Source organism: Corvus kubaryi, unplaced genomic scaffold, assembly GCF_017639235.1.
Source record: "Corvus kubaryi isolate FWS band 111438036 unplaced genomic scaffold, C.kubaryi_AGA036_p1.0 37341, whole genome shotgun sequence".
NCBI classification, from domain to species: domain Eukaryota; kingdom Metazoa; phylum Chordata; class Aves; order Passeriformes; family Corvidae; genus Corvus; species Corvus kubaryi.
The window spans coordinates 2,632,076-2,650,769 of NW_024581112.1; the positions used below are offsets into that span (position 1 = coordinate 2,632,076).

At 42.2% G+C, this 18,694-nt stretch overlaps 1 protein-coding gene across 20 annotated transcripts in view; it reads right to left on the reverse strand.

Annotated features, from left to right (window-relative positions):
- Window positions 1-18,694, reverse strand: part of BBX (BBX high mobility group box domain containing) — a 153,251-nt gene that overhangs the window by 102,885 nt on the left and 31,672 nt on the right. Inside the window, exon 1 of one of the 20 annotated variants that reach the window (XM_042031613.1) lies at window positions 15,906-16,079. The exons of the other annotated variants lie outside the window; for them this stretch is intronic. The gene's annotated coding sequence lies outside the window, so the exon portion shown is untranslated. Of the gene's footprint in view, window positions 1-15,905; window positions 16,080-18,694 lie in introns of those variants that run through there. 20 annotated transcript variants of the gene reach the window in all.

An 18,694-nucleotide genomic window follows, 5' to 3' on the forward strand; every position in this document is an offset into this window, starting at 1 on the left:
GTTCATGATGTAAAAAATTCATTGCTTAGGTACTCAAAATTAGTTGCACTGTAACAGCGAGTGGCCAGTTACAAACCACTTGCAAACAAATCAAACTTACAAGAGATGAAAAAAATCCACTTTTTTTTTAGGAAGTGTTGATATCTTAGGTGCCTACTTGCTTTGTGCAACCACTCAGAGGAACAAGTATTTATATTAATATGTGGTAACTGAAAGCATCTATGTAAATACTTTCTCCCTGCCTCATAAAAGGCATTTACAGATACCACAGAGCTGTTTTTCAAACAATATTATTAACTGGAATGCTGACAGAAAACACAGCATTGTTTTGCCCTCCATCAACATCACACACAGACCAACTCAACCACTATCATCCATCAGCCCTGCACTTATTCCTCAGCATGAGTTTCAACACCGTGAGCATCCCCAGCGTACTAAAGAAAACAGGGTAATCATGACTGCCTTGGGAGATTGATGCAGCATCTGGCCATGACCTTGACAGTGATTTCAGTAATTATTGCTTTTTTATTAAGATCTTCAGAAAAGTTGCTTTTACTCTGAAATAAGAGTCAAGCTACTTAGGACGGGATGCTGTTTCCTAAAACCTGTCCTTCAGTACCTGTGAGCATGTAAAGGACTGGGGTACCTGGGATGTCTTCAAGGGCTGGCAAAAATGCCAGTGGAGCCCCAGAAGAAGCCCATCCTTCTGGAGCAGTACCTGGACAGTAGGCAGACCACCAGGATGGGCAGTTGATAGCCTGGGGGAAGGGAAGTGAATGCCACCCTTCACAGCAGTGCATTTACACCCTGCCTTCCCCCTTCCTGTTGTCACCAACTCGCGAGCGTTAATATTTGGGCTCCATTTCAAATACACAAGTCATCCCTGAAGTCAACAGAAAGGAGCTTTGGTGGAGAAGTTATGCCTACCTGTAAATATTCTCAAGATCAAGACTTAAGAGCTGTGGCCTTTGAGCTTCCTCTTGCAGCAGCACTGCTGCAGACCTTGTGAAACTTTGGTGAGATGGGCTGTACACAGAAGTCCCTTGTCATACAAGCTGACATTTTTGTTTTTAGAATCTGACTTTCAGCAAAAGGTGCAAGCCAGAAAGATCAAGTATTAGTAGTACTAGTAGTATAAAAAGGATAAAGACCATGGGATGAAAAACAGATTAATTTTGTCTTGAAAAAAAATAATCTGGAAAGGAAACTTTTTTCTGTCACAGCCTCTAATTAAGGGCAGAAAATAAGGGAAAACTGGCTATAAAAATCCTGATTTGACAGAGGCTACTACAGAGGAGCACAGCACAGTCTTAAATATCGTATTTTGGTGTGCAGCCAGAAGATATGCAGAAGCCAAAACATAGCATGCTAGGAGTTGCCTAAAGGCAACTCTAACAGGGACAAGTTTCAAAGTGGTTCCAAAAATCCATCAGGAGAAACTACCCTTGCTCTATGGGACCAATCACAGGCAGCAAACCACACAGCTAGGCAAGTTGTTATCACTGCAGTTCAAATAGAAATTGATTAATTTTTCTTTAGAGGTACATATATGAAATGCTCACTGAAGAACATGAGCTGGCACGTTAACACCAGGCAGGGCCATGAAGGTTCTTTGGTGATTTTTGTAGTGAAGAATGGTGTTTCTGTTTTAAATGATGTGGTAATACCCAAATCCTTTTCCTAAAGCACACTCTGAAGTTACAGTGTGTTCTAAGCACATTGCATGGCAGTGTGCTTGTATCATCTCATAATTAACTGTAATTAATATACAATCACTTTCAGACTTAAATATAGTTAACCATTAACCTGTATTTGTAGACTGTATTTGCTGAACAGCATGGTACTTTCCTTCATTCCCCAGTGCTATGTAATCATGGAGTTACAGACCTTATCAGAATGCTGGAACAGTTTTTGTGGGGGTGGGAAGAAAAGACGCAAATATCTTGTTATTACTTGAACTTTTTAAAATAATGACAATTTTTTATAAAGTTTTATCAGAAAATGAAATAACTGAATGTGGGACTGCTCAATCACTCCAAACCCCAATTTCAGTCCTTGTGCCTACACCGGCGTAGGAAAAAGTGGCATAAAGACAGCTCTTCAAGCCTGGATTTCCTTATTATGCCTGATCTGTGTATGTACATGTCTAATAGACAAAGTAAGAGCATACTTTGAGTCTCCAACTTCGTATAAATGTAATTTAGATGGTTTTCACATAATAACTAATGTATTGTTACCACATTTTTAAAGCAACTGCAGTAATATTCAGGTGTTGTGAAAAAATAATAATACAACAATCCAATGTAAAGAACAACTATTCAGTATTTTTTTTACCCATTCTAGCAGTATAGATAGCCAACAGCAGAACATCAAGGATGACTGGAAAACCATTGTATACACAAAATTATGAATATACAATTGTTGGCTGTTTGGGGGGGTTGGTTTTGTGGTGCTAGTTTTCTTTAGTTTTGGGTTAGTTTTTTAAAAAAATTTGTAATTAATAGCACCTAACAGGTTTGTGCAATCACATCTATGGATCTTGCTCTGTAGTCTATCACAAACTGAGGTGCTACAGATCTCTATCAAATTAAAGCAAGTGCTTGATGCAGAAATATACCACAAGATAAACAGAGATAACCCGAAAATTACCTGGATGTAATGGCTATTATAAACAAATAAATATCTACCACTGTATTAGAAGTCTGGTTTGATGCTTCTTTACAACTGAGAGGGAAAAACAGTAACACTTCAGAAATCCAGAATAAGTTTCAACTAGTTACCATCGGCATCCTACTTTCACACAGGATCTGCCCATCTCAGGCTGTAAAAGCTCTGCCACAGACAGTCCATCTCTTTGGAGACTTGATCTACAACTTTCAGCTGCTCTCGAAGGGCTTGGCCAGTGTGAGGTGTTACTTTTAGGTCTCTAGTACCACCTCATGCAGTTTCTGCCACAACTCAGTTAGGGAACCAAGCCCTATTAAATAAACAAAGATTCTTTAGCCTCTCCTTAATTCACATGCAAAAAATGATGTGTCATCTTATCCAGCATGATGCATTGGCACAACCCATGAATAGACTGTTAAGTGGCAAATTACCTGGAAATACAATGCTGGAAAGGAGACAAACTGAGATTACGACTGACTTCAGAAGATTCCCAATAAACCAGTGAAATTAGCACTAAAATGAGGTATTAGTACTAACAACTGCATTTCAGCAGTCTTTTCCCACAGGTTTCCCGTTCCGAGAGTCAGGAAGGGTAAAGAAGATAGCAGGAGCTCAGTCACCATGGCTGGGGGGATCCCTGTGCACTGTTGGGTGGCCTATGCAGTTGGAACACAATGCTCTGGAACAGGCTTTTATGCCAAATCCAATTCCCAGCAGTACAAAAAGCATTCTTCTCAAAGCAGCTTTGGGAGGATGAGGAAATCTAATCCTAGAGGGAACCCCGGTGCCCATGTACAATAGAAATCCCACCCACAGCAAAACAATTTTCTGGATGCACATCAAAGAATATACCCTCTTCAGAGTGAACACTAAATACGCCCGAATCACAACTGTGTCAATACTGGCACTAGGAAACGAAACCTGACTTCTAAAACTGATGCTGGGAAAGACTCCAGGTAACAGAAACTTCATGAGAGCACTAGTGCAATGTTCCCTGTGCTTCAGATGATGGTAATATAGGTATAAAGGTATAAACCTTTGCAAAATACAATGTTAGGGGATGAAAATATCCTGGGGTTTTGCAGGACAGATTAGAAGTTTAAGGAGCTCTTGTTTTAAGACACATTCAGTTTACAGTTATGTAATTCAATGCATAAATGAAAAAGACAAACTTTCTGCAAACAGTCCTCAACAGGATTTCAAGTTCCCAATTAAATCTTGCTCCATAATCAAATGCTTGTATTTGAAGTGAAAACTGTTAGGAGTGGGTAAGAAATATCCGAAGCTTTCCTTCTTAATCCTAAATGCAGTGACTTGCTTAAGTAAAATTGCCACACGACCTTGTCTCAAACCGAATTCTCTTCATTCACAAGTTTCTCAGACTCTGAGAGAGTTTGAGTTTCGGTTTTCTTTTTTTCCTTCCCTAAATAAACACAATGCAGTGCTCATTATCTGTCTCTGCCTGACCATTCTCAGTACTCCGTTCCTGGGGTCCTTCTACAACAGACGTAACACTTTGAAGTATATCTATTAACCATTCTGAACACTGACTATGCTAAGGGCTGCCACAAAGAAATTTTAAAGAGACTGGCTATTCCATCACCAGATCACAGTCAGTGAACAGGGCAGGCAGGCAGGCAAGCACACTGAGCAGTCTGCAGGGAGGTGCCTCGCTCAGCCTTTTCCCTGCTGCTTGACTCAGCTCAGCCACTTCAGAGAGGAAGCTGAACATAAAATATGCCACCATCCCTTGTGCTCCCAACTGCTGCAGCAGCCCAGCTAATTCCTGAAATGCCAGATGTGCTCAGAACTGATAACCTGTACATCCCAGCATGTCACTTGGGGCCCAGGAGAACAAGAAGGACAAGGCAGAGGCTGGGGGAGATAGGACCCACCCACCCACACACGCACAAATGCCTCTCCCTTTACACAGCTCTAAATAAAATTAAGCCACTCATGTCCTTTCCACTGCCAGCTTAGCTCAAGCATGGTAGATTTCCAATTCAGCTCATTCACCTCACTTTGATCCATGCTACACATGCTGCATTCTATTCATATCTACAACCATCACTGACAGCAGCAGAAAAAGCATAAATCCAACAATAAAACACTTTTCAGAGCGAGAATCTAATGGGAACTACAGATTTAGAGGTTTTTTTCTTTAATTTTTTCTTTACATTTTATTAGCCTGATATTAACATGGTGGAGCACAATTTTATTTTCTCTTGCAGCACATAAGAAACCAACACACAGAACACACCCAAACCAAGTAACTTTAAGTTTTAGATGGTCATTAGGTTTACTCCTGGCCTTGCCCCTGGATCTTTCTTGACCTTTCAATTAAACCAAGCAAAGCATCTCCTTAGAACCACAGCTTTTAAGTAAACAGATAAAAACATGGAAATCTCACAAAACACTTAGTGTAACAAAATAATGACACAGCAACAAGACAGATGGAAAGTATTTAAGAAAACGCCAAAAACCAGTTTTTTTCAGTATTTCTCCGCATCGGTTCTGTCATAGTTTATTTACAAATGATTAGTCTAAATTACAGGTTATGCAGTTTCCCTTTAGACCATTACAAGATTGCTGTATCATGGCTTTTAAACAATCTGAAAAAAGGGTCTTGGGGCAGAAAACAAGGTAGGGAGGAAGGGAAGGATGCCTGTGCACATGCGTCAAGGTATGCGTATTTGGAATGCCAAGAGACAAGGGATGTTTGCATACATTCATACAAAGAACTGCATTACATACATATCCTACACGCATAAATAGAAAGTAACTGGAAATCTCATAGAACAGCTACTTTTGTATCATTGTGACACATCCAAAGAACTAACCCCGATATGCCACTGGGTAAACATAACCCTCAAAAGAGATACAGTTTGCGTCAAGAGAATTCTAGTCCTGGTTTGTAAAGACTCAATCCAGAATTGCATTTTTGGAAGCTAATTCAGAAGAGGTTTTGGACTTACCAACAGGTCTTATGTCTTCAAGAGAGAAAAGGGGGAATTTTAGCTGAAGAAAACTTCCAAACATGACACTCCCACCATGTATTAAGTTTAAAAACAAGACTACTACTACTGTGCTTACCACAAACATTGAAGCACTCAGACTTCACAGCTTTAAAGAGTAATAAAAAACCTTTACAGATCAAGCCACAGTTCAGGGCCAAGTCTCATTGCCATAGGATTTCTGGCTTACAAAAGCAATTTTGAATTAAAAAAAAAAATTAGCCATGGGCACTGCTGTTTTATCCAGCACATACCCTGCACCAGGAATTGGTCACATTTAATGGCAACTAATGATTCATTATCACATCTCAGAAATAGAAACGGATGTGAGGAAACACATGGAGCAACATCAAAACCACCTCATCACCTAACTACCTTGATAAAGGGACTACACACTTAGTACAGACATTGCCAGACAAATGTTTATGAAACTAAAGCATTGTTTGCACTCTCTAAATGACAGGAAGATTGTTTGATCCTGAGCATCTTAAGGTGAGTGGACCCTCTACATACACAATGAAATTTGTAGCCAGTTTGTGGGAATTCTGTCTAGGCTTTAACTTCAGTAGAGTCTGTTTACGTATTTCCTGGCCTAACAGGATTTGTCTTGCCCACCTACAAGATGCAAAGAAGAAGCAAAGATAGCATTATGCTGCTGCTCGTTTGGATGGAGTTTTCCATGAGTTTTCTTTCATGAAAGCTTGCAAAGTAACAGGCAGAGCCTCTCACAAACCCAGGTGTCACTAGCAGTCTAGTCAGCAAGCAGTACAACTTGTAAAATTAGCTTATTCATTCACATGTTCACTGCCTCAGTGAATCCGGCCTGACCTTACAGAGGTTAGGACCTTTGTTTTGAAAATGCAAACTTATAAAAACCATCCCAAATTAGTGATCCATAGAGTTTTATTACCCTGAACTACTTCAAATCAAACTAAAAACCAGGTTAACGTTTCCATCAGTTGGGAGATACATAACCCGTTTATTTAGGTGCACCTCAGTCAGAACGGACACAGAACAGCCCCTCCTTCCTGCATCAGCTCTTCAGACTTTTTTTCAGCTCTGAGTTTATCCACCGGCAGGCTGAAGGAGTCATCTAGTGGCCACAAACAATTCCTGCAGTCTCACCAGCTTCTGGAGTCCGGCTGCCAGGGCAAGACAAGGTTTTTTACCCCTTAAAGCACACTCAGCACTGACAAGGGTCCACTGCAGGTCCAGTATCTGAACCGTGACATGGTCCTTGCAACCTCGTTCATAATGTTCCCTGGTCATGTTCCTTAGCGTGCCTTAGATGTTAGTTTCCCAGCCCATGTCAAGGCCAAAATCAAGTCCTCTCCTTAAACATGCCTGGGAGTAGACACGGCTGTGCTGTTTCTAACCCTTATGCAGCTGCCTCTCTTCCTCTTCAGGGGTGGGCAAACCTTTTCTGAGTAATGTCACTACCCCTGGAAAGCATCAGTTCAAGTGACATGGATTAAACTGCTAAGCAGCAGCATGGCAAGCCAAGGGATCCTCCTTGGCCCACATCCCTCCTCTACCACAGACCCGCTGAGTAGGCCTGGACAAAGCACAGGGGTATTTAGGTAAGGTCTCTCACTCATGGAAGAACCATCTGCCTAACAACATGCAAAAGACAGAACCACAATATATTAAGCAGGTATCTGACGTATGAGTTAAAATAACACTTTGATAAACAGTATTAACATCAATAAAAATCTTACTAAGCGTCATAAATATTTGTAATGCACTATCAGTTCTCTGTACAACCCCTCCAGCCAGGTAAGCTCCAGAAATTTAAGCGATATAATTTTACATGAAAGCATCAAATATTCATTCTTCAAAAGAATGGCCATTTCAACTATATAAGAAAGTGAAAAATTGGTACTGATTTTTCCTATCAACACCTTAGTTTTAAAACAAACTCAGATCCATTTTTTTTACTCTGTGTTAATCTGTGTTACCTGTTGAGTGACTGAACTGCAGGCACCGGAACACACCTTAGGCAAGATTGTCCAAAGCGTTTCTTTTTGTTCCTGGAAATCAGTTTGCTGCCACACTAATGCCAGACTCTGGAAGAACATGTTGCTATTCTTCTTTCCCAGCGTAGAGACTGCTATTTGCATATATTTTTACATGTTTGCACTGTTGATCAGAGGTGAATCTAATACGGTGAGTGTCAGGTGTTAACCATCACACACACAAAACTTCCACACCATTTTATAATATGCCCCCTTACACCCCACCATGCGGTTTAACATCTATAACTTAATCCCAGCAGCAGCAGCTTCCCCACCCCATCCCCAAAACAAGGAACTATAGGTTCTCCAAACCTTTCAAGGAAGCCAAAAGACTTCCTTAAATTCATGCTTAACCTCCCTGTGATTCAGATATTCTACCTACCTCAGTCACAAAGGTGCCACCTAGCTTTTTCCATCAATCCTATACATCAGTTGGGTAAAGCAAGTGAAAAATGCTATAAAAGTGCAAATTATCACTCTAGTACAGTTAAGGAGGCCCAACATATTTCAAGCTGCAGTTGAAGGTGGAAAACAGCGGTACCACAACTACACCAAGACATGAAAGAAAGAAAAATGACCCTTGTAAGCCGTAATGTCAGAATTAAGTACAGAGAAGATTCCTTCAAAATGGTGAGGGCACGAGCAGCAGCTAAGTGATGTTTAAAGCTAGTATTCAGCTCAGCCACCCTCTGATCTCAGCGGACAACACCTCCACCTTCCTTCACATGTCTAACTAATTAAGTATTGGTCAGATTCGCCCTACGTGGAGGACCTGCACAAAGACTGACTCTAAATCACAAGTATTTCTCCAAGATGAGGGACACCTTATCCTTTTAGGTCAGTAAATCACCAAGAGCTGTTTCTTGCTACTCCCTCCACAGCGGTCCAGTCGCAGAGGTGTCTGCAAGTGAGAAAACAGTTCTGCAGTGCTCAAGATGTTTGTACAGGCACTCCCCAGATCTGTTTCTCTAGTTCTTAAACAGGCCTAATTTGTATTGTCAATAAAAATAGTATTTTGCAGCCTTAACTGGCCAGAATCATATGAAAGGCAAGGCCACTCTTAAGATTTTATTTAACATTGACTTTACTTAAATCTTTATTTAGATACAAATTTAACTCACGCTAATTTTGGTTTTTTTATCTATGTATTTTAAAAATAAGATACTCTGGTAACAGCAATGAAAGAGAGGGTTCACTACTGGCCTAAAATAGCATGCCAAAAAATGTCACCAATGAAATGAGTAGCACACAGTAGCAGAGGTCTACTCATGTCTACTGTGTTAGGCCAAGCCACATCGCACTGTCTCACACCATGTTTTCAGAGAACAGCAAGAGTGAATGAGCATCAGGAATGGCCACCAAAGCTCATTTTGTCCTGTTACTACAGCGAAGATGCACGAAGTTTTCCTATGCCATACATATTCGTATGTACACATACATATGTAAGTATCTATACATACTTTTCTGCAGGCACATGCAAGATAAAAGTGAACACCACACAGTAGGCCTGTTTTGCAAAGGTGCCGTGCACAAAAAAAAATCAGTGGCAGACTTAAAAACACGAGAAATTGCAAAATATCACAGCCACTCTAAACCCCTCTCTCTGCGCATTAAAATTAAAATGAGAAGCTCCTTCTGAACCTTCTATTGCCTCTTAATATGCAGATCAGCCAAAGCATGGTACTTCGTACAACACATGTACTTTGTTAGTGCTGCAAATACCTAGGTTGGCATACTCCCGTTTGATAAATGGTTTATGATATTGACCAGGCTTCTATCACCTCAAAAGAGAGCCATAATATGCCTTTTCTAGAGGTCTTACCACAGACTACCTGGGAACTTTGGTTAGCTGGGTAGCTGCCTGCCCCCTTGCTCCCCCACCAGGTTTGACAAAGGGAGCACATTATGCTCCTTAACCATCTTCAAGAGATGGCACAATGTTCAATTAATTATTTCTAGGTATAAATCAAGGAGGCTGACCATCTTGAAACAAACGCATTACTGACTGAAGCCTAAGCGTCTCCACAGCCTCTATTTGCACCTTAATTACTCAGCAGAAATGTGCTAAGGAGTTATCAGTCAACTGAAGATGCCTTTCTCTAAGGACCTGCAGGACAAGCTGAAATACCTCTTAGAACTGCCAATAGCAAAGGATTTATCTGCTTTTATGTGCATTTGTCAACTCATACTGCAGAAAATTTAGAACAAGCAACAGTGTAAAACTGATGATAATATTTAGAATATATTTGCTTCTTATGAAAGCTCACCCGGAAAGTACCTATTTTTCCTCTGCCTAACCACCACCTCAACACATCAATTTGGATCCCTTGTCTCACGAGAGGTCCACCAGAAAGCAGATGTCAGTACCTGCAGCAAACATTTCGAGGTGCAAATTCAGAATTCACAGAGCAGGGACTCAAGTCAGACATTTGGTGAAAGCCCAGCATCTGATTCAGAAAAGCTCTACCAGAGTCTTATTCCTGGTAATTTATTCAATTATTTATTAAATAAACCATGAGAACTGCTGCAGATGGGAAGGCCTCAGTTGTGTTGTTAGAATATACCACAGGTTTTTTCAAATGGGGCCTGGCTAGCTGCCTGCCTTTTCGGAGCCTTGAAGGGAGAAGGAAATACCTGAATTCTAGTAACTCTTTACTGCTCCTGACTAGCAAGAACCTGCTTCTTGAGTGAGTTCCACCAAAATTCTTCTTACTGAGATTTTGTCAATGCACAATAGGCCCACGTGGAACTTGCCTGCCTCTTTACCCAAAGAACTTCCAGGTGTTTACACACCTGACTGCTACTTACAAGTTACTCCATATATTAACAAGCCTCAAGGGGCAGCATCAGTTACAAAAAGAAAGTAATTTAGTCAAGTACAGAACACTTACAGCTACATTACTACAATTTTAAATTTAAAAACAACCCCATACATTCTTGTAGATAGCTGAGAACAGGAAAACTCAAATTATTTTGATTTCTAAAGACAGTTTAACTTTTTAATTAGTTTGGGAAAAAAGTATTTTGTTTGAACATCTGCATAAAGATAACCCTTTAATTTGAAAGTATTTTAACTTCCTGAAAAAAGCATTTTACTGTACAGTACTGAACTAACAGATAAAAAGGGAGGAATACATTTTGAGTAGCTTTCCCCTGCAGCACGATCCTGCTCATTTTCAGCTGAAATGCACAGGTTTTTCTGGCAGCACCTTCTGTGACTGCTTTTGAAAAAAGAAGTACCCTGTTAAGTATTACAAAAGCCATGCCCTTCCATACTCAAGTTCTACTTCTGAAGAATCTCAGATGCTGCCAGGGTTTCAGCTCAGGCTAGCTGGCCATCAGGGAAGACGGTCCCAAAGCAGCACATGACCCCAGCTCCCTGCAAAGTCCCTCCGCTGCTGTGACCGTGCCTCCCGGCAAGGTTCTTCCAGCACTATCCCACACAGAAGTCCAAGGAGAATGATCCAAGCTGCTGCTGTTACACCACATCCATGAGGAGGGTGGACATTGCACTGTTAGAAGGTGCTGCAGCAGGGGCAGCACCCCCTGTGTCCTCACCAGCAGAAGCTGTGAACTCCCAGAGCCACGGTCATGGCCCAGCTGCATCAATTCTCGAGGTCCCTCATACTCTGCCATAACTTGGCTACCAAAGAAAGCATTATTTTTGTGGTTTACTCTTAATAAGTACCTTCTCCATTTACAGCAAAAGAGAGAATTTTATTTTTCCCTCTAAAAGATACAATCAAACCAAGTTGCCGAATTTTATCATTTTTTGTCATGTTTGTGTTTCTAGGTAGTTGCTTCAGTTCTTTTGGCCTTATAAAAGCTGTGCAAGCTTGATAGGGACATTCAAGTAAGTTTTCTTTCTCCTCCTGAAACTATCATTCCTCTTGTCACTCTCCCACAAATACGATTTTTGTTTTGCATAAAGTTTTCATTAAACAGTATAATTTTGTAGCTTAAGGTACTCTAAAATATTACTCAAAAATCTGAAGACTGAATATGCCACATTTTTCTACGGCTTTCAGTTTATTTTCACAGGGCAAGGGAAGGAGCAGAGGTGACATTTTCAACTCTAAACTCTAACATCTGAGCAATTTCCAAGCAAAGTAAACACTGATCCTTTTATCCCTTGTCAATATCTACCAGCATGGATTTCTGTACTTGCATGAAGTCTCAGAGAAGGTAACAAGGCTCCAAACAAAATGCACAGGTCTACATTAGCAAATCTCAGAACAGGAACTTTACCTCGGGATGTAACATTCAACCTCCCTATCCAAAACACAGCCCCAGTGAATGCATGCTGAATACCTGCTGTTGGTTTTGCCAGCACCTGACACATGACAAAAGCTTGAAAACTGCTAACAATAACTTCCTGAACTCCACAAATCTCACACAAGCAACTAAAATCGCCCTGCTAGTTAAAAAAAAACAAACAAAAAAATTTAGAATATTGGCCAGAGAAACGTACTCTTCTTACAGGCCACTGGAAGAGAAGCTATCATCTCTTTCTCAGGTAGTCCACCACTAGTGAAAATCTCAAGAGTAACTGATGAAATTAACACTTTACAGCACCAACTCCAGACTTAAAAACTGAACTGGCACCTTGAATCTGTAGTAAACTGGCATTCTGCACAGTGATAGAGCTATCTTGCTAAAATCACCTATCAACACACTCACTGAAAGCCCCATGCAATTTTTAAGAACAGCCTGCCATGTAACATGTTGTGCTGGGTCCTGTGGAAGCAAGCTATGCAAGGAACGGGGATCTACTTCAGAAAGTATCACAGGAGAAAGATATAAGCAGCATTATAATTAAGACATGTTATCTTCAGCATCAGTAACTAACTGATGCTATCTGCTCTGGAAACTATCTAGACTGCAAAACCATGTACAAAAGATACATAGAAGTCCCTAGCAGAAGAAATAGACAGCAGTGCTCTGTTTCTGGAGGTACATCCTCCTCCTCTTGCACTTTACTTAGCCTGCCCTCAAGGCTCTAGCTTGACAAGCAGTAAGCATAGGTCAGCTCTGAAACCAAAAGGAGTCCTGTCCCCTGTCCTGCTTCTACTATGCACTCCTGGACCCCTTTTTAGAGCTTTTCAGTTCGTAAGTCTGATTCACAACACATTAGATGATCTACCCAGTCATGGTCAGTCCTATCTTTAGGCAGAAAGAGTTAAGCTAATAATAACAATTTCGCTATGATCATTCTTCCAGTCCTGCTCATTATACAGCAAAAACACTAGTGTGGCCCCATGAGGTAAGATGCAAGTGTCTGAGGCTTGGACTGTTTCTTCTAGTAACAGTGCTGCCATTTAAATACAGTGATTCACTGTTACTTCTGTCAATTAAGTTTTATTCCACTTCTTAGTCAGGGAGCTGTCATTCAAATAATGTCTGTATCTCCTATCTACGATGAAGACACGACAACATTACCCATGTTGAAGGTGAAAAAAAATACTCTGGGACCCGTACCCTTCATTCTTCTCTTCATGCCTACAAATAAAGAGCACTTACTAGTACCCTTGTGATCTCGCCAGTGAAGAAGTATCCAGCTTTCAGACACAACTTCTCATCCCCTTTTGGTGGACTCCAAAACACACTAACAAATTTCTACAAGTTAAGAGAAAACCAGGTTGCCAAAATATGACAAGAAGCAGCAAATGCTTTGACTCCAGCTGTCAGTGAAGGAGGAAAATCAGTTGTAAGAACCAAATGTAGAGCCACTGGTAGGAACCCTTTATTGATACAGGTTGGATTTTTTACAGCAGCCTCCTATCAATTATAACTGAAATGTTGAAAATAGGTACAAACGGAATAAAATAGCACAGAAGTCCAACAGCTGTTGGGCTTAAACGCTTCACGTCATGCCCAGGTACTTAGTGCTACAGAGTTTCTTTACTGGCAGAATGCAAGCGAGAAGGCAGTAACTTTGGCAAATAAGGGTTGATACTTGGGCCCACATAGGAAATACATTTGCATCTACAGCACAAGCACATTTACCACACATTCCTTGTGAAGACACTAGCATGTAGAATTATCTTTACATTATACACACTGAAGCAAACAGGCTTGTGTTGTCTCTTTAACACACTGATAAAATGCGCACAGCACATAAAATTTATTTAGCTACTGTTTTATCCCTCAGAATAATGACATAACACAGGGTTAATTTCTTGAGCACAAGTCTATACCAAGAAGTAGATTTAGCAGCAATGAATTTAGAGATTGCACAGAGGCAAAACCACGCAGTGTAGTATAGCCAGCACATGAAAATAAATACAAAAGACGCAAGGCCACACATGACTGGAAGTTTTATTATTACTTCTTATACAATGCTCCTCCACCAATACTCAAGTGGAAGCTACAGACTGGGCTATAAAAGTGGTTTGTTGTTTTTATTTTGGCCTTACACCTTTACTTCAAAGCTGTTCAATGGCAAGCAATAAGTGTGAGCCAAGCATACAACACCCTTATGACTTCTGCTTGCCCTGAAACTTACAAGAATCACAGAAACATAAAATCACAGAATGGTTGGGGTTGGAAGGGATCTGGAAGATCATCTGGCTTCAACCCCCCACCTTCAACCAGACTATGTTCCTCAGAGCCCCATCTCACCTGCTCTTGAACACCTCCAGGGATGGAGGGTCTACAACATCTCAGGGCAACCTGTTCCAGCGCCTCAACACCCTCACAGAGAAGCATTTCTTCCTAATACCTGATCTAAACCTACCCTTCTTCACCTTAAGGCCATGCTCCCTTGTTCTATCACTACATGCCCTTGTGAAAAGTCCGTCTCCAGCCTTCTTGAGAGCCCCCTTAAAGTACAAGAAGGCTGCTGGAAAGAAGCAAAGCTAAATTCCACCAAGGAAAAATGGGAAGTCAGTCATAACCAAAAATATAACCAGAAATCAACCCCCAATTTCTAATTTACTGTACCTCTCTCATCTTTCACCAAAATGCATCAAACTTTAAAGTAAGTGTTTCTCCAGAACTTCTTTCAGCAAAGCTACTGGAGAACTTCACTGTAAGAAGTACTACAAGGCTCTACATCTTTCATTTAATAGAACTATCAGTAAATTAAACTTGTCAGCACAGAAAACAGCTACTCACTACACACTCTTGTGTGGATCAAGAGCACAAGCAATTCTGGTTAGGCCTCACATGATCCTGATCAAGATCTTTGATTTGTTTCTACTGTCCCCTGTTACCTGGGCAGTAGCTCAGACCTGCAGCAGTGCCCTGTAGCTGCAGTGGCAGCTTCCAATGCCAGGCTGGCCCACCACAGCTGCGTGTTTGAGTGGCTTCCCATGAAGAGTCCTCTGCAAAATCACTCAGGCCATCACAGGCAGAGCAAACAAAGCTGTCCCATTAATCTGACTGTTAACAGGCAGTAATAAAAAGACACCATAAGCAGAATATGACAACACAAAGTATTTGTATAACCTACCACCAGTTACGGATTAGCAATTTCAGAACTCCATTAGAGGGAATACGGAGAATGGTGCTCATCTGTTTAAAAAGCTGAAAATTGATTAATGAACCTGTGATATTTACATTCTTCAGTCCATAAAGAAAAATAATTAATAAACCCCAATGCAACAATGTAAGAAGGCACCTTTCCATAGAAGTTGCCCATTTGTTTCAACTGAGATTATTCCAAACACTGTTTTCTCTCAACCAACCTGGCTTCCTTTTTGAGGGATGCTTGGTATAAAGAGTACTTTTTCCTTTTCATGTCTATAATTTTATTTCCATGTTTTAACATCACATCACTCCCTCAAATACATCACACTGATGTAGATCCACAACTACTAAACCACTGTAAAGTCTCTTCTCTTGCATTACTCAATCCATCTAGAAGTTCTGAAACAAGAGTGGATTTTTAAAGTTGTTTAGAGTAAACGTTACCTTTATTATCTGTCCTTTATGGCTGTATTTGTGTCATATCTATTTATACTTTTCAATGAAAAAAACCCCAAAATTTACAAGCTATAACCTTTCATTGACTACAGATCTTTGCTACAGCAAAATACATCATTTCCTGAGTATACTCCATTACCGTATTAGTAGGAGCAAAACCATCTAATCAGAGATCATAACAACATAATTGCTCCTTCCTTGTTATTGAGCCTGGGCAGGTTGTGACTCTTGGTTCCTCCTCCAACAGCTGCCCGGACCCACGCGAGGTAAAAGCGGCACTCACCTCCTCTGCCTTCCCGGTCACAGAGCTGGCACACGAGTGTTTTCGGTGCAGCACTCTGCCATCCTGCCTACAGCCCTGGTGCGCTGCAACGCAACACGACCACCGTGACACCGCTTCTCCAGCCCGGCTTTCGCCTGTCACAAACAGAGCCCGCAGCCACACACAGAAATTAACTCCGGACCGATGAAAATAACTTTCGGGGGAGGAGTAACAGCGCTGTTCCGAGGGAAACGAAAAGCAGGAAGCTGATCTCAGCAGCGCGGGGAGCACGGACGGGGCGGAGCAGAGGCACGGAGCGAGGAAAAGTGGAGCAAGACTCGCTGCTCAAAGCCTGGCTTTGGCAGTATGACCAACCAGCCCCGCATTACTGAAATACCAGCGCCGGGGCTGACACGGACGCCAGCACCCCCTGGCCCGGGGGCAGAGGCCCGCGGCAGCCCCGCGCAGCGGCACTCGCCGCACAGGTACCGGCCCTGCGCAAGCGGCCCCCACACGCCGCCCGCCCCGCTGCCGCCAAGCCTCCGGCCCCACAGCGGCCCTGGGTGCTTCCCTGCTCGCCCCGGCCGGGGGTGAGGGCTGCCGGGGCGCCGAGCCCCCTGTCACGCGTGAGCTGGTTTGAGGGGGCACGTCCTGCAGGACGGACTCAACGCTCCTGCCCTGCAACTGCGGGGAACTCCTCCGGCGTGCTAAAAGCAACAGATGATGGGACCTTCTAAAAGACTGAACTGCCGTGTCTAGTGCGAAATTAAATTCTTCTGATGAAGTTTAAAAGAAAAGGGGGGGGGAGGGAGGATTCTTTAGGAAAACAACTTCAAGAACTCAGAGGCTTTTCATGCTAAAATTCAAACTGACTCCAAGGAGGGCTTAACCTCGACGACAGCATCTCCCATGCTGTAAGAACTTTCTCTACCTCCACAGGGCTGCCCTTCCCACAAGAAGGCAGGCCAGGGAAGCTCGCTCCGTGCAGGAGCTGGCTCCCCCAGGAAGGCTGCTGCCTCTGCTCCTGCAGAGACGGACACGCTGCAGTCCTGGCCGCTGCAAGGGTCGGGCTGCTTCTGCTGCTTGCCTGTCCCCCACATTCCTCAGCAGCAAGGCTGGTTTGTATCATGAGGACAAGCGTTACAAAACCCCACAGAAAACAGTGATATGTAACATTTTAAACAAACGTGAGCTTGGAAAACAAAGCCAAAAAAAATACAAGGGAGGGTGGACTGACTACCATGAGAGCCATCAGCCAGTGTTTCAAAATAGTAATTAACATCTGTAACAGGAAACAGCATGGCAGTGGATCTTTCTAACACTCGCAGAGCCAGGATCTGATCTCTACCTCTCAGCCAAAAGCAGACAATCCCCCAGCATTTCAGGCTTTTCTAAATGAGGCCGTGGAGGTGGAACACTGCATGGTTTTTACACTTGTCTTGCCCTTTTTCAGGTCTGAATGTTTTGCCCCATTAGCTCTGTATGGCAAGATGCAGAGTGTTTTGTACTGGTGGGTACAGAGCAGATACAGGGCCAAAATAGAACAGTAGATCAGTTTAAGCAAAGTTCCTACGCTTTTAAAAATCCCATCTGATGGCATCTACATTATACTGACAGGAGAATAGAAAACAGAGGCAAGGTGGCCAACCAATTTTATTCTTACCACTTCTTTCATATATTTTCTCTTGTCTGCTCAGTATAGGAACCTGTAGCATGTCTAACTCACATTTGGAAGATTCCATTCCAGCTTATGAAACCAGCAATTTCTAAGAAAGCATTTAATGACTCCTTTTAAATTCACTGTGCTTGTTCACTTTTTGACACTGTTTCAAAGTATGTCCTATACTCAGTCTGCAGACAAATCCAGACTGAGCTAGAGACATAGTCACACCTCTCTCCTGGCCTCTCTCCAAAGCCTGTGGCCTTCATTTCCAGGAGTGGACAGACAGGACCCATGCCTTTGTCTCAAGGCTTCCCAGTTCACAGCCTACCTGTGGTGACTGCAGTTACACTGAATCCTCAGGCTGTAAGCTGAAGGTCACTGATGCAGACATACATCCTTATCTACAGCTCCTCGGATGGAGCCGTCAGCTCCGACAGAGCGGATGCAAAGCCTCATTGCAGCACGATCTTCAGGTGCTGCAGCAACAGCACAATAGCCACAAGGAGACTAAAGGCAGCCTAAATCTCAGCATGCAGGCTAGGCCAGCCAGCATATGAACAGCAACACACCACATCCTATCCACCTTAATATCAATGCCATTTCTGCACTAGTGTCCCTGTAGTCTGGCAGCTTTAACCCTTTTCAATCATAAACCGAGACACTAGTTTCAATCCCATGAGAACTTAATGATTCTTTTTGGGGGAAACTGTTAGCACTGGAGAGATATACAGCTGCTTCCTTACTAAGGAAACAAACAGCTTAAAGCCAGAACTGTATCAAAACTGCAAATGTGATTTACACACTCAGCTGAACAGATTTAATGAGCATTTAAACCAAGAAACCACAGAACCTGCATGGAATATTGTGCTGCGGTGCTCTGTGGACCAACAGTAGACAAAGTGAAAATGCAGGTAAGAGCTCTTACGAGGAAACAACTTAAGAGAAAGAGCAAAGATACTCCCAAAGGTTTTCTGATATTATTATTGCTAGATAAACACCTGAGCTTCTCTTCAAATCAAAACTAACAGTTGTACAGCATCACTCACAGCTCTGGGAGTCCACAGCACCTGAGATAAATGAGCTCACATGCCCACCACCAATCTCAGGGTTATTCTGTGTATTTCAGAGAAGCTGTTTCCTACCTGCT